The following is a 13,582-nucleotide window of genomic DNA, read 5'->3' on the forward strand; positions in this document are numbered from 1 at the left end:
CATTTCAATCGGGACTGCCTCGTCGCTCAATATACGAAACGAGGAACCGGCGACCGGCCCTAAATCCAATCGCCTATGCTATCAGTCCGAGCCAGAGCTGGCATTTTCTACACATGGTGAACATCAAAATAGACGATGATATATACCGCGCTGCTGGACTCGAGTTCAACTCAATTTCGTACGGTCCGACATCGCTATTAACATCCACCCGCACCACGTACCACACCGCAAACCGGAAGAACCGAAATGCTGTACAAGTTAGAAGCAATGCACATGCTGCCGGATTCCTCGCAACGCCGAGCAGCACCGCGCCACAGCCGACGAGCGCAGCAATTGACATTGCCACCCTAACTGAAAGGGTTAAACGAAACCAGCAAACGAATAACCACGCGGCAAACCTACCGCGCATATAGCAGGAACAACAGGAAGAAGTCCCCCAGAACCCAAAACAACAACGACTACTGCGGGAAATCACGGTAAACGAAGAATGCGTATACTCTAACACGGCAGATCATCCGGGAGTTCAACCAGTCCATGGAAAATTATCGTAGACCCCATGGGACCGTACGTGGAGTCCAACTTCGGGAACAAATTCATACTTGTAGTTATGGATCTATACAGTAGGTGGGCGGAAGCATTCCCACTAAGATTCGCCAGATTAGAAAACGAGGTTTTTGGACGTTTTGTATTCCCCAGGGCAATCGTGTTCGATAACGGACCCCAATTCACCTGTGACGCCGCAAGAGGAAAACGGGATTGTTTCCATTGGACTACACCGATGTTCCACCCGTAAGCCAACCCCGTAGAAAGACGAAATCAAGAGGTCCAAATGGTCTCCACATACATCTAGACCTAGAGGAAAAGGTCCCGAAAACCTGGGACAAATACCTGCCCATCATCCTGTTTAACCTGCGCATACAGTTCAAGGAAGGATTTTGGGTATGGAACGATCACGGACAATTGACCAAAATGCAATTAGGGGCTTTAGCCATGGTAGCACTAAATTTGGATTTATTTTTTCGAATTTTATAGATATGTAAAGGTTGGAGCTTCAAGGACGAGGTCAGTCTAGGCACTATATATCATAGAAAAATTACAGGGTGTCGAAATTTAGAAGACGGATTTTCCAATAAATTATTTGACAGGTGGAATTCTAAGAAAACTCTGTAAGCATTTTGTGGAATTGAAGAGTATCCTTTCTGCGTCATTTAATTTCTGTAGAGCATTGTTTTCATTATGCGTTCCGGATCGACACGAGATGACGCAGTAACTAGAACCAAAATATGAATCTTATTTTACTTTATCTATTCCAAACCACTGAATAAGAGTGAGGTCATTCGGTCGTGTGAGAAGTGCACAATCGGAATATTTGAGAAGTACGTGGGAATTGATTACTAGTTCAAAATAAAGAATACGAATCAACGATTAAATTAGGTGTTCGTTGCTCTCTCGAATATTGTTTCCAAGTTTGGTCTCCCTATTATTCCACTCTTATTTCAAAACTCGAAAGGGTGCAGCACAAATTTCTTCGTTTCTTCAGGTTTAGGTTACGTCTGAATTCATTTGCATACCATTATTACCTCCCCGTTCAGTAATTAAATTATAATTACCTTTTGTATAATGGTGAATTGTACACAAAACTTTAATTTTTTGGAGCCTCTCCCGTAAGTCTATTTAAATAAATAATTATTTTGGAAGAGTTCAAGATAACAGTCTAATAACAATCCAATTATAATCGCGGTTGGACGTTTTTTCGTTAATGAAGAGTAAATTCACGCAGTAATCTATGAAAAAATGAAGCATTTCCCTTTAAAAATCATTGGTTTTGATTATTAGAGGAACATTGACAGCATTAAAGTGATTTTCACTACTAAACATTTTATTATTGTATTAAGTGACGAAATTTTGCTAGCTGACAATAAAAAACCATCAGCGATTCAGTATCTGAAGAATTTCCATTACGTTTTCCATCTGCTCGTGAATGTTGAGACATCAGACGGATGTCCAAAATAGACCCATACTGCATAGGGTAATAAGAAGTATCCATTTCACAGAGGAAACCGTTTCAATTTTGTATGATAAGAAAACCACAGATTTCGGGAGATATTGGTTTATTAAAGGTTCAATTCGATGTCTTATGGTACAAATTAAATTGTTCTCGCCAGTAATGTGTCATTTTCCTGATTTTTATGTACCTAAATAACTATTGTTTTTTAGATCCGTCAGTTTTATTTCAAGTAGGGAGGTTCGACCCCCTTATATGCAAAAGACGTGCTGCAACTAACTAATAAACACTCAACGCGTGTATAACGTAATCCAAGATCGATGAGTGCAACGCAATATGCCACATTTATTTTAATCAATATCTTAATTAAGCAACATCCAAGTAACGGCAGCAGATGCTGCATGTGCCGGTTTTGCAGAAGCGATTAACGTTAAGTAGCAAGTAGGTGTAGAATTATGGTACAGTGGCCGGCCACAACGAGAAACTTTCATCTGATTAATTTAGACGGAATTGACGCGCTCAAAATCACAAAAGTTTGAAAAGAATAATAACAAAACAATAATAAATAAAATAATTAGCCAATTAAATTGGTTAATAGAGTATAATTAAGTGGATTGTGTGATGTCAATTACCGTTCTGGTTTGTAAAGGAACCAATGTTAGTTTTCAAAGTGCATTTACTTACAATGCTTTAGTTGTATACTTTTAATTTCGGATTTATCACGAATTTGTATGGAACTAGGTTCATTAAAAGGTAGGTATGTACATAACAGCATATAGACATCATAGTCTGTGATAATAGTAACGTAAAAAGGAGTTGAGAGAAATGCAAAAAACAGTAAAAACGATAGAAAGAATACGAGGCAGAAACCAAAGGACTCTTGATTTCTGGAAGTTGATAAAGAGAGGAGAAAGATATAGGAAGTTGGTAAGAAATAACACTTTTTAATGTGCTACAAAAAAAATAGGAGAGAGGAGTATAGAAATATGGGAAGATTAGTGAGAAAACCCTGGATTTTGTGCTATAGTACCCCAACAAGATGTCGCCAATTTTATCCAATTCATCCAATTCCTTTATTTCTACCTACTGATTTACAGCAACTCTGTCTGCGGATTAAAACATGCATATTCAGCAAACATGGCGGCAGAATAATCAAAGGAATTGGTACCAAAAGCAATATGTTTCAGCTAGTTTGTGATAAAAGCATAATTACGTTATTCGACAGATCGCATTTCGACTCTCAAAAAGGAGCTTATTATTTCACTAAATGTTCGAATGATTGAGATCTCGCCAAAGGAATGTCGTGGAACTTTCCGGTTTTCAGTATTATATCCGTACTATCGTGCTATTTCTGCATCGTTTGGTCAGAAAGCTGAAAGACATTCCTGAAGTGATGCACATCATCCGAGACTGTTTTAACTTATTTAATCAATATATTTAAAATGGTATGGCAGTTTGGATTTTGTTTTGACAAGCAAACGAGTCAATTAACTAGAAAAAATATGAAGGAAATGTTTAGTTCTACCGTAAGTAAATAATTAGAAAAATCGCTCCTGGGGGAAGAGAGTTTGCATCATTCCACGAGCGCAATAGTTAAATACAATTTGAAGCCTGCACAAGATTTCAATTTGCTTATTGACGTCATGACAACGAATTGCTGTAATAAAACTCTTCGTGGGTCTAAAATAGTAGAGTACCTATAATCATAAAGCGAGAAAGTGTAATAGAAAACGAAATGGCCAAAGCGGAATTATGTCACAATCTTTTATTAACGGTTCCACTTTATTACCATTCAATAATAAAAAATAATTTAATGTATGGCCTAAGAAAAAGTTTACTTACTAACGAAGAGCATAATTTTGACATGATGTGCAAAAAGCGGCATTGTTATTCGAAATTGAAAGCGTGAAAACGCTTACAATCAGAATTAGTATGTAATATATCACTCAGCACAATATAAAAAATTCTGTACTAGTCTATAAACAGAATGCACAAAGAATTCTCAATATCCCTTACAATTTCTCGGTCTTTTAACAACTCTGTGTTAAATTTCGTATGAAATTGGCAATCTGTCATTCAGTTTCGAATCGTGACGTGCGTATTGAAATTTAAAACTTTCCTTGTTGACAGTCCGCCCCACATTTCTAGTATTTTTTGAAAGTTTTTCAGTCGATAAGTTTCGAGTGATAGACAAAGACTCTAATCCATTACCGAACTTGCACGTCTGAAAAAGAAACTTCCTAGTTGCAAATTTGAATTTCAAATCTGAATTATCCGTATAAAATGCACCTATTGTTGCTAAGTATAATTGCCGCTATATAAACATTAAATAATATTCACATATTTAACACACTTTTTCACTTGCGTTAGTGACACACTTACAAATGTTGAACAAAATTTACACTTTCATCCTGAGGCATAGCGGAAAAGGAACCATCCTGGCAATTTTATATTTTTGCATTAATTTTCGATTACAGCGTACCCGCCTACAATCGCTAATTTCGAATCGAAAATGTCTTTGAAAGACCTACAATAGAGCTAATTAACCTAAATTCTAAACAATAATTTCGAAAAGACGAGAATAAAAGTACAGTTCCAATCAGCAAATTGATTCAGCTACTGTAAATAATTCATAATTGAACTCGGGGAAAATGAAAACTTTCTTGTATTGTTGACGGAGGTGAATGAAATTTTCAATTGTGGCCGTTGACAATGATTTATTACAAGATGTACCTGGTAACATTGACCTTGCGTTAAAGTGTGTTCGAAATTTGCATAATTTTGCAATATCAACGCGTTATACTAAACGGCTTCATTCACATTCATAATTGATGTAAGTATCAAATTTAATTTACATAACGGGTTCCTTCCGCAAACACGGTGAAAGTACAAATTTGTCACTTGATCTTTAGAAGAATCGCTGTTCTATGCCATATTAGAATAAGAATCACTTGGAAAATCTTTGTGGGAGTTGCTTTCTATCTTATTCCCATAAAGAAATTGAGCTATCCATAAATCTTTGGTAATGTTTGGATTTGATTATTCTTTGTATAGCATGGACATTTATGTCTGTTAACTTTCTTGTTTGCGCGTTTCGGCTAGTTTATGTTTGATACATCCCTTCATACCCAGTACCTATGTAAGAATCTGTTGTAGAGGGCGCTCAGGAAAATGCAAAAACTCAACTTTTTAATAGAATACCCCTTCTTGGGGATGGATGAAAAGTAAAATGAACAGTACTTGTAGAAAGTGAATCTAAACAAAGAACACAAAATTTAAACGTTATTCATTTATACCTTATTTTTTGACATCATATCTTGATGGTACTGCAATATCAAAGGCACTCGAAGGAGAAGAGGGGTTTCCATTACAAAAACTAAGGTTCGCATTTGCAAAATGGTTTCGTAAGCACCCTGTATATATTTTTTAACAACTGATAGATATTACCACAGATGTAAATATGTTCGGGTCTAAAATCGCTTGTTCCAAAATAGACTGGCATCCGAGTTTTGGCCTTGCGGGACCGGCACCAACGTCTGACAAATCCAAAAGTGACGTAAAGCTGGAAACATTGTAGCTAAAATGGACACGTTTTATACTTACAAGTTTTGAAAAATGTGTAATAGTTTCCCATATTTTAACAGACTCGGCTCTTTTGTCTTTTCTACTACAGTGTGTGCCAACTAGAATTATCTGGTACCGTTCTTAACTTTTTGGCGCATTTTTGTTGTTATTTTCTTTTTGTCTGCCCGCCCATCCGGTGTAGAGTATTGACAAAGGAGTGTCTGGACCAGACATATCCATCTGTCACAACTTTAAATGGTAATATCTCGAGAATAGGCTAGGTGGTTAAAGTAGAAAAAATTAGTAACCAAGTGATCTCTGCGGAAATTAGGACTCAATAGGGTCCTTACTAACCCCTCAAAAATCGCACTTTTTCGCATTGGTGGAAAAAATTGCCGCCATTTTAATTTTTGTTGAAATTATTGAATATCTCGTAAAGTATGCATTTAATTAAAAAAACTCAAAAGATCATTTTTATAGAGAATCAAAATATACCTATAATAGAGACATTTCCAAGAATATTTGCTTAAAAAACAAAAAAAAATTGAGATTTATATGAAATGGCTATATAGGAATTTTTTTAATTTGGTTAATATCTGGAACAGTATGCATTTTATAAAAAAGCTCAAAGAGTTTTTATGTGCTGAATGAAAAACTACATAACACGAAAAAAAATGTAATAAGAAAAATCCAAATACTTTTTTAGGGGAGAAAAACAAATATAATAATGAGAATATTCGAGCCAATTTGGTATATTTTTCATCACCGCGGGCACGACTTGCTTTAACTAAAGATATTAACCCTTTTTTGGTTACGGCAACAGTTTTTTCACTCGTGTTTTTATCACAAATAGCACAATTTGACAATTTGATATTGAACTCATACTGTTTAATACCGGTGCACAAAGATATTGTTCAAAAAATACATTTACTTGTTTCAAAAGATATTGTTAAAAAGAAACACGAAAAAAGTTTTATAAACAAGTCAGAATTCGTACAATCACGCCTAAATTACACCACGTGTTATTCGCTTACGAATTGCGTGGAAACTAAACAATAAACCGCATAGTAACAAGGTCGTCTTAACCGTCGCGTCGGTGTCGGACAGTGTGAATGTGAATAATTACCCAATTATTGAGTACTTTACTTTAAAATCCTTATTTGGAAAATTGGGCATACAAAACAGTTTTAACTAATTCAGATATTTACCAAATTTTAAAAAAATCCATATTGCCAAAGCATATAAATTTCAATAACTTTTTTGTTTTTTGATCAATAGACCTAAACTGTTTATTATAGGTAACTTTTGATTCTCCATAAAAAAAGTCTCTTGAGTTTTTTTGATATAATGTATACTTTACGAAATATTTAATAAATTCGAAAAAATCAAGATGGCGGCCATTTTTTTCCAAGTTCCGCCAATGCGACAAAGTGCGATTTTTGAGGGATTAATAAAGAGCCTATTGAGTACTCATTTCCGCAGAGATCACTTTGTTACTAATTTTTTCTACCTCACTTGTATAAACCTGCCTAGATTGACCAAGTGCCGTAAAAGGTTTTCACAAAGACCGATTTCAAGGTTATTTGGTTATGTTAAAACCTTAAGTGCGAATATCTTGAAAACAGAAAACGCGCGTAATTTAGGGTATGCTTCCAAATCTGTTCCACTTTTTAATCGCAGTATTGTTTGAAGTTTTGAATGAATGCACCAAAACATAGAAGATTTAAATACCTTTGACATTTCTTTCATATATGCCAGCATTATCGATGCATTTAAGACTTTATTCGTACGTAACTTCCTATTCATCCCTGGAAACAACTTTTCATATTCTTTATAATAGGCTTTACAGGATTTGGATTTTGCACCTAGTTTAGATTTTACAACAAGCGATTTAATGGACGGTGTATTATCTTTTGCAACGGAAATCGTTTTATTCACAAAGACGGTGATTTTTATAAGCAAACGTCAAGTGACATTTCCATGGCAAGCGTGAAATTACGAACGCCCAATCCACTTAATTAGACATGTATTCGAGTATAAGGTCAATATATGATTTCATTGTATTTCCTATTTTTAAATTATACTGCAGGTATAATAAAAAATACTATAAGATACACGTGTATAATTGGTCTTTAAGCACTTGCAAAGTTAAAGGCACTCTGCTTCGTGTCGTGCCATTAAACTCGTTGCGCGTGCTTTAAAGACTTGATTATACACTTGTATCTTAATATACTATTTTAGTAGTGGTTTCCAAATTATAACTTGTAAGCAAGCTAATTGTCCAAGAAGTGGTTCTATTGTAAAATAAAGAAGTGAAAAATTGCCTAAAATTTATGTTATATGTAGGTAACAAGTTCTTCAGACAGAATTAAAATATCGTACCTCTAAATAAAATGAACTTTATTTTCCTATAGAAGAAGACATAGATCACTAGCCCAAGTTACCAATTTCCAAAGAATCAAGCAAAAGTCGGTTCACACCTCTCTCGCATAGGGATGTTTGGGACATTATTTTTTTAATTTAAAATTGTAAAACTATTGTAACGTAAACTTAATTACGTGGTTTATGTCTTTACAATTATCTAACAATAAATTTATAACAGTCTTAAAATGGACTAATTTACAACAGTAATTGTTATTTATCGCTCACTATTTATCACATAACTCAAGCGCGTTGATGCTGGAACTGACTCGAAGCACCATTCGATTTGCTTATATAACAAACCGAGAATGTTCTCAAGTGCTCAAGGTCGCTTCAGAATATTTTCGATCAAACACGTAATATTTCTAAGGAAACATTACGTCACATCCGCCTTCGTTCTTTACCTCACACTAGCAGATCTAAAGAAGCGACAGAAGCGTGGTACGGTGTGACCCTACGGGGGTGATTGGACTGGACCCGTTTTCAATAGCCTTGTTACTTCTGGCATATAGATCAACTGTGCAAAGTTTGAAACGAATAAGTCCAAGCGTTTGCCAGTTATCGTTTTCATAGACATACAGGCAGATAGACAGACACCATGGACTCCCCTATAAAGCTTGCATCGCTTATGGTCTGCCTGGGAAGGGAAAATTGTACTTCACTTATTTTTTTGTTTTATTTTAAAAAATTTCTTATTTTCCCAATATTCCAACGCTCTTTTGCGTGGAAACCATACGACGCGGACGTACAATAAAATGGAAGACACAGCTCTTTGTGGTAATTTTTTTGGTTAGTTTTACAGTAGAACCACTTTTCGCGTAAATATTTTGCTTTCCAAGTTATAAGCTGGAAACCACTAAAAAACATTATTTTCAGTGGGATTTAGCGCATTTTTTAGAAGAAAAAAAATGTGATATTGTTTGCGTTTTGTCCGTCCGTCTAACTGTCCGCCGGATCCACTTGTGCGATTTTGAACTACTTTTAGGGCAGTGGTCCTATACAGTCCTGGAATTTTTTGCAGTAGTTAGCCCGGAGTTAGCCTATACCTGGAAGGTGTATCAGACGGCCATCATATTTGGTTATTGGTTATCACATTATCACGGGATCTATTTAAGTAATAAATGAAAATTTTGATAACTTTTGAAATCTTTGTATTGCATACGGGAAAATTCAAGTATGGAAGTTTTATGGGTTTCTCCATTAGTTTTATCAAACAAGGTTAACGTTCTGGTTTGCTTGTGACGCACGCAGAAATTGTTGTTGTTACCATCATTATACAGAATGGAAAACAAAACAATGAATCTGAATTACGCTACAAGATTATTTTTCTAAGTTTAACAAAGTTACATCAATTTGGATGTATGTGTATTTTCATACTAATCTACAGCGATAACATTTTAGAGCAAACATATTATTGTGGACAAGTTGATATTACACAAAAAAAACAAAAGTTTAAAATATTGCAAAAACAAAGCAATAAATAAATGAATAGAGAGTATAATTTTTGCCTAAAATGTGAACAAACTTGTAGATTGTTGGTGGTGAGGAATTTTAATAGCATTTTAAAAGCAATAGGCGATAACAACGTAAAAGTACGATTAGACCCTTACATTCTTTTTTGCGACATGTTTAGAATCTTCCTTTGAAATGCATACCGAAGCTGACCACGTCGTTTTTTATTGCATTCGTATCTAAGTATCTCGAGCTTGATCCTGAAAAATGGTGACTTGTTCATAATCAGTGATTGAACACACATTACACCAATTTTTCTTGGCATACCAGAAGCCTCTGACTCCTCAGTTGAGAGTCGAATTGAAAGAGGCCAAATGCAAACTAAGTAAGCTTGTTTTCTTGTGTTACTATCATAAAGTCCACCTCTTTGGGATTCTCTAACACGAAATCACCCCTGGTGAAATCCTCTAAAGTAGAGGTTGCTCTTTTGGGTTCCGCATGCGATTCCACTGCGAGCACAGAACATGTAAAACCGAGTGTAAAACTTAATTCAGTTTTACAGGTGATTGCTAGTTTCTAAGAAAAACCTAACCAAAAAAAAAGAAAGAGTGCTGAAAGGTTTATAGTTAACCTACGTCGTTTTCCTAGGAAGATTTTTATGAACAGAAGGTTCTTTGGCTCTTTCCGAAAAAGAGATCTGTTTAGAAGGAATTTTCGGCCCACAGCTGTTAGGAAATGTTAGTTTCCATGAGAGAGGCCGACCAGACTACGTTTCCTGCCACTTGTCACTTTACTGGCCGCACCTGTCACTTTACCGGCCGAATCTGTGACATTGTTAAATACCTATCTATAATGACTCTTGTCATCACTGACAGGTTTACATTAAACAAAAGTGCTATATGAACATTGAAATTTTATATTAAAATACGATTTCGGGTTAAATTTAATGCAAAACTCGTCCGTAAAATGACATTACCTGACTCGGAAATCAAAGTCCAAGTCAAGGACCTCGTACTTCATTATTTCCTTGCCAGTAATGTGTCATTTTCCTGACCTTTATGTAATAAAATTTACCCAAAATCGTCCTGAACCCTTCATTTTCATGCCTACTTTCTGTCAGGAAATTTTAATTGATTGAGTGGAGAATTACGAAGCGGGGTTTCTAAGAAGCCCCTTAGACATAGTTTTAAGAAGATTTGCACTAAGGCGACCGTAGTGTCCATATTTTAACCAGTGGACAAGTTTATTTGGAGTATTGAAAGCAAGTCCGTTATAGTTCACCGACACTCAGCTTAAAATTCGTGTATAAATAGTGCCGAATAGTATTCAAAAAGGTGTCAATCACAAGAGACTAAACTGTTAGAAAATTAAACATAGGGATATTTATGCATTCCAGTATGGGAGAAAAACGACTCGTATTCGTGCGTAATTCCTTTAGTAAAGCGCACAGTTCCGTCCGTCAGCAATTCCCTTAAAAGAAACTTTACTCGACGCACTTTAATCAAGTAAAAGGTTGTTGGATTTATTTAATGTACAACCCGAAATTACAACAAGGAAAACTGTTCGTAAAAGTTCATATTCGTGCCGCCAAGAAAAAAAGGCAGTCAGTTTAAAAGTTTCCGTAAGAGTTTGGTTCCAGGCCACTATTACTCCTGTCTATGGTAATTTGAGAACAACTTGAAAATCTTGAGAGCAGCTTATGAGGATACTTCGTGAAGTTAAAATTTGAAGGAAATGGGAGCATTTAATTATATGGTAAAATAAGGAGAAACTTGATGAAGACTTAAAAGAAAAACTTGAGAGGACTTGAGATAAACCTGATTAACCCTTTTAGATGAATTTCATTGAAATTTGGGAGCAGCCGAAGAAGAGCTTGTTGGAAGCTAAAGAGAAACTGGAAGGGAACGTAAAAGCGACTTCCGATAAAATGAAGAGAAACCTAGGGGAATGTGAAGGAAAATTGAAGGAATTGTGAAGGGAAAACTTAAAGAAGAGGAATTTTATACGAACCTGAAAGGTACTAGATACGAACTTTACGGTAAGGGGTGAAAGATATCGAGGAAAAGTTAAGAAAGCAACTTGAGGAGAAACTTTAGCGGAACTTCTTCATTCATGGGAATATGAAGATAATTTTGGAATGTTAGAGAACGTACATTTTTTGGCATTATCGAAAAGCTAATGTACTGAAAGTTGTTGTCGAGAATCACATGTTGTTGATAGGAAAATTTTACAACAGAAAAGTGTTTGCTAATCCTAACAATATTTTTGTATGCACATCAGACGTTTATTACTTGTTTATGTTTGCTTATAGCTATTTCGTTTTTTTTTCTCCGCACGTATTTTTAGTGCATTTTCCAAAAGCAAAATAAACGCTATTGTCCCCCCTTTGCCCACATGTTCGCCTGTACGACTACTAGTCCTTCAGTTCGCTGTGGTTTCTTTCCAACAACAAGGAGACATAAGTTGTATAGCGAGTACACGAAGGTCGCCCAGACGGAATTTTGTCGTTCATAGGCGAGCAGAAAGATCAATACACGAACGAAAATCGAGGATGCCAGCGACCCAAAGTAGTAGAAAAATATTTATCTTATAGATCCAGAGGATGGGTCTAAACGTCGATGTGGTTATTGACCATTTCGCGAGCAATAAGTAATGAAGGCAGATTCGACAGTGAACAGGTAGATGTCAAGCATGTGTAATACGTCAAAGTCTGATCAGGTCGTACAGTTAGGAATAAAGTGGTTACGCTTAACGTGAGCATTAGAATTTCATTTTGGAAACTGCTACTTCAGATAATATAGCGCTAGATCCATGCCTTATTTGGGACGATAATCAATAATCAATAATTAGAACTAGTGTTCCCAAATAATACTACTTACTGATACTGCTTGTGGACTTAGTGAATAATCGTAAAGAGATCAAAGAAGTCAAATGTGCCTGACAAAATCCATTTGATCTCTGACAAGTAATCGGAACTAAAGCATTGAAGAATCATTGGTTCTAGATGTACACAGAATACACAGACAGGATAAGACAAAAAGGATGTCACGACAATAAATTTACTTACTTTGTCTTGTTGCTAGAGTGCACACTTTGTACCTTTCTGCACTTAATTTTATCCCCCGTTTTCTCTCTGCCTTCTCGCGCAGTTTTATTTCTTTTCGAGTTCAGATATTGCATGAATTGAAGTTTAAGAGAAATCGTGTGGATTTAATAGCGAACAGCGAAGATAATATCAAAGAATAATTATGGTTACTCTTTGATAATATATCTTAAGAGGGAATGGGTTCACAAACTGAAGCTCTGATATGACGACAAATAAATAATCTAATTCATTCAAAAATTTAAAGCACTTTCCCCAGTTAAGTTTAGTTAAAATACACTCAAAATTAGAAAACTTAATTTTCTATTTCAAATTCTGTATACATCGGCGCAATGGTTTACGGATGTTTAACTGGCAACAAATACAATTTACGATACATTTTAGTCCGTATGATCTGAAAACGCCAAGAGATTCAGAGATTTCCTCGTAGTGGGTAAATTACTCTAGGACAAGGTCGGCTTTCTTTGGTAATTACAGCTTCTTTATGAGACATAGCTCCTTCAATTGAAAAAAAATACAGCTCGTCCCAGATTAAATGGATTCTCGTTCATGTGGCGGTTCCAATTTTTCGCCAGGTCAAAGATGTAGATTCTGTTCGTACTCGCGAGGGTCATAAGCGTTCATAGAGAGATATGCGATGTTTCAGAAAATAATATACTGTAATTTTATTTACATGGTTGCACGATTTACAAACATCGATTCTTCGATACAAAACACACTTTTTTTATTACATGGTTACTTTCCTATTTTTGCGCGTGGAAAACGGAAACATACTCAACGCAAATTTTGCGGCAGCGTCTCTTTTAAACCAAATTAGCAGACCAGCATCTTTGCTTATCTGCGTTTTTGTCTCGGTCAAAACGGAACAACCCAAGCGTTCTAGATGCGTACATTTATCACCGATAACATGTCTCGCGCCTACTATCCATACGAAGTGGTATGTATGCAATTTTACCCACATTAAAAAAAAAAATTAAACTGCCAACCGGAAAAGATCAGAATACCTAAGCCTTTTAACTAAAAAAGTTGTGTTAAGT

General features: G+C 35.6%; 1 protein-coding gene across 2 annotated transcripts in view; it reads right to left on the reverse strand.

Moving 5' to 3' along the window:
* The window catches only part of LOC116168848, a 32,921-nt gene that overhangs the window by 9,122 nt on the left and 10,217 nt on the right, over positions 1-13,582 (reverse strand). The window contains exon 1 of one of the 2 annotated variants that reach the window (XM_031484838.1): positions 6,371-6,439. The exons of the other annotated variant lie outside the window; for it this stretch is intronic. The gene's annotated coding sequence lies outside the window, so the exon portion shown is untranslated. Of the gene's footprint in view, positions 1-6,370; positions 6,440-13,582 lie in introns of those variants that run through there. 2 annotated transcript variants of the gene reach the window in all.

The sequence above is a fragment of the Photinus pyralis genome, unplaced genomic scaffold (assembly GCF_008802855.1).
Source record: "Photinus pyralis isolate 1611_PpyrPB1 unplaced genomic scaffold, Ppyr1.3 Ppyr1.4_LG4, whole genome shotgun sequence".
Taxonomy (NCBI): Eukaryota; Metazoa; Arthropoda; class Insecta; order Coleoptera; family Lampyridae; genus Photinus; species Photinus pyralis.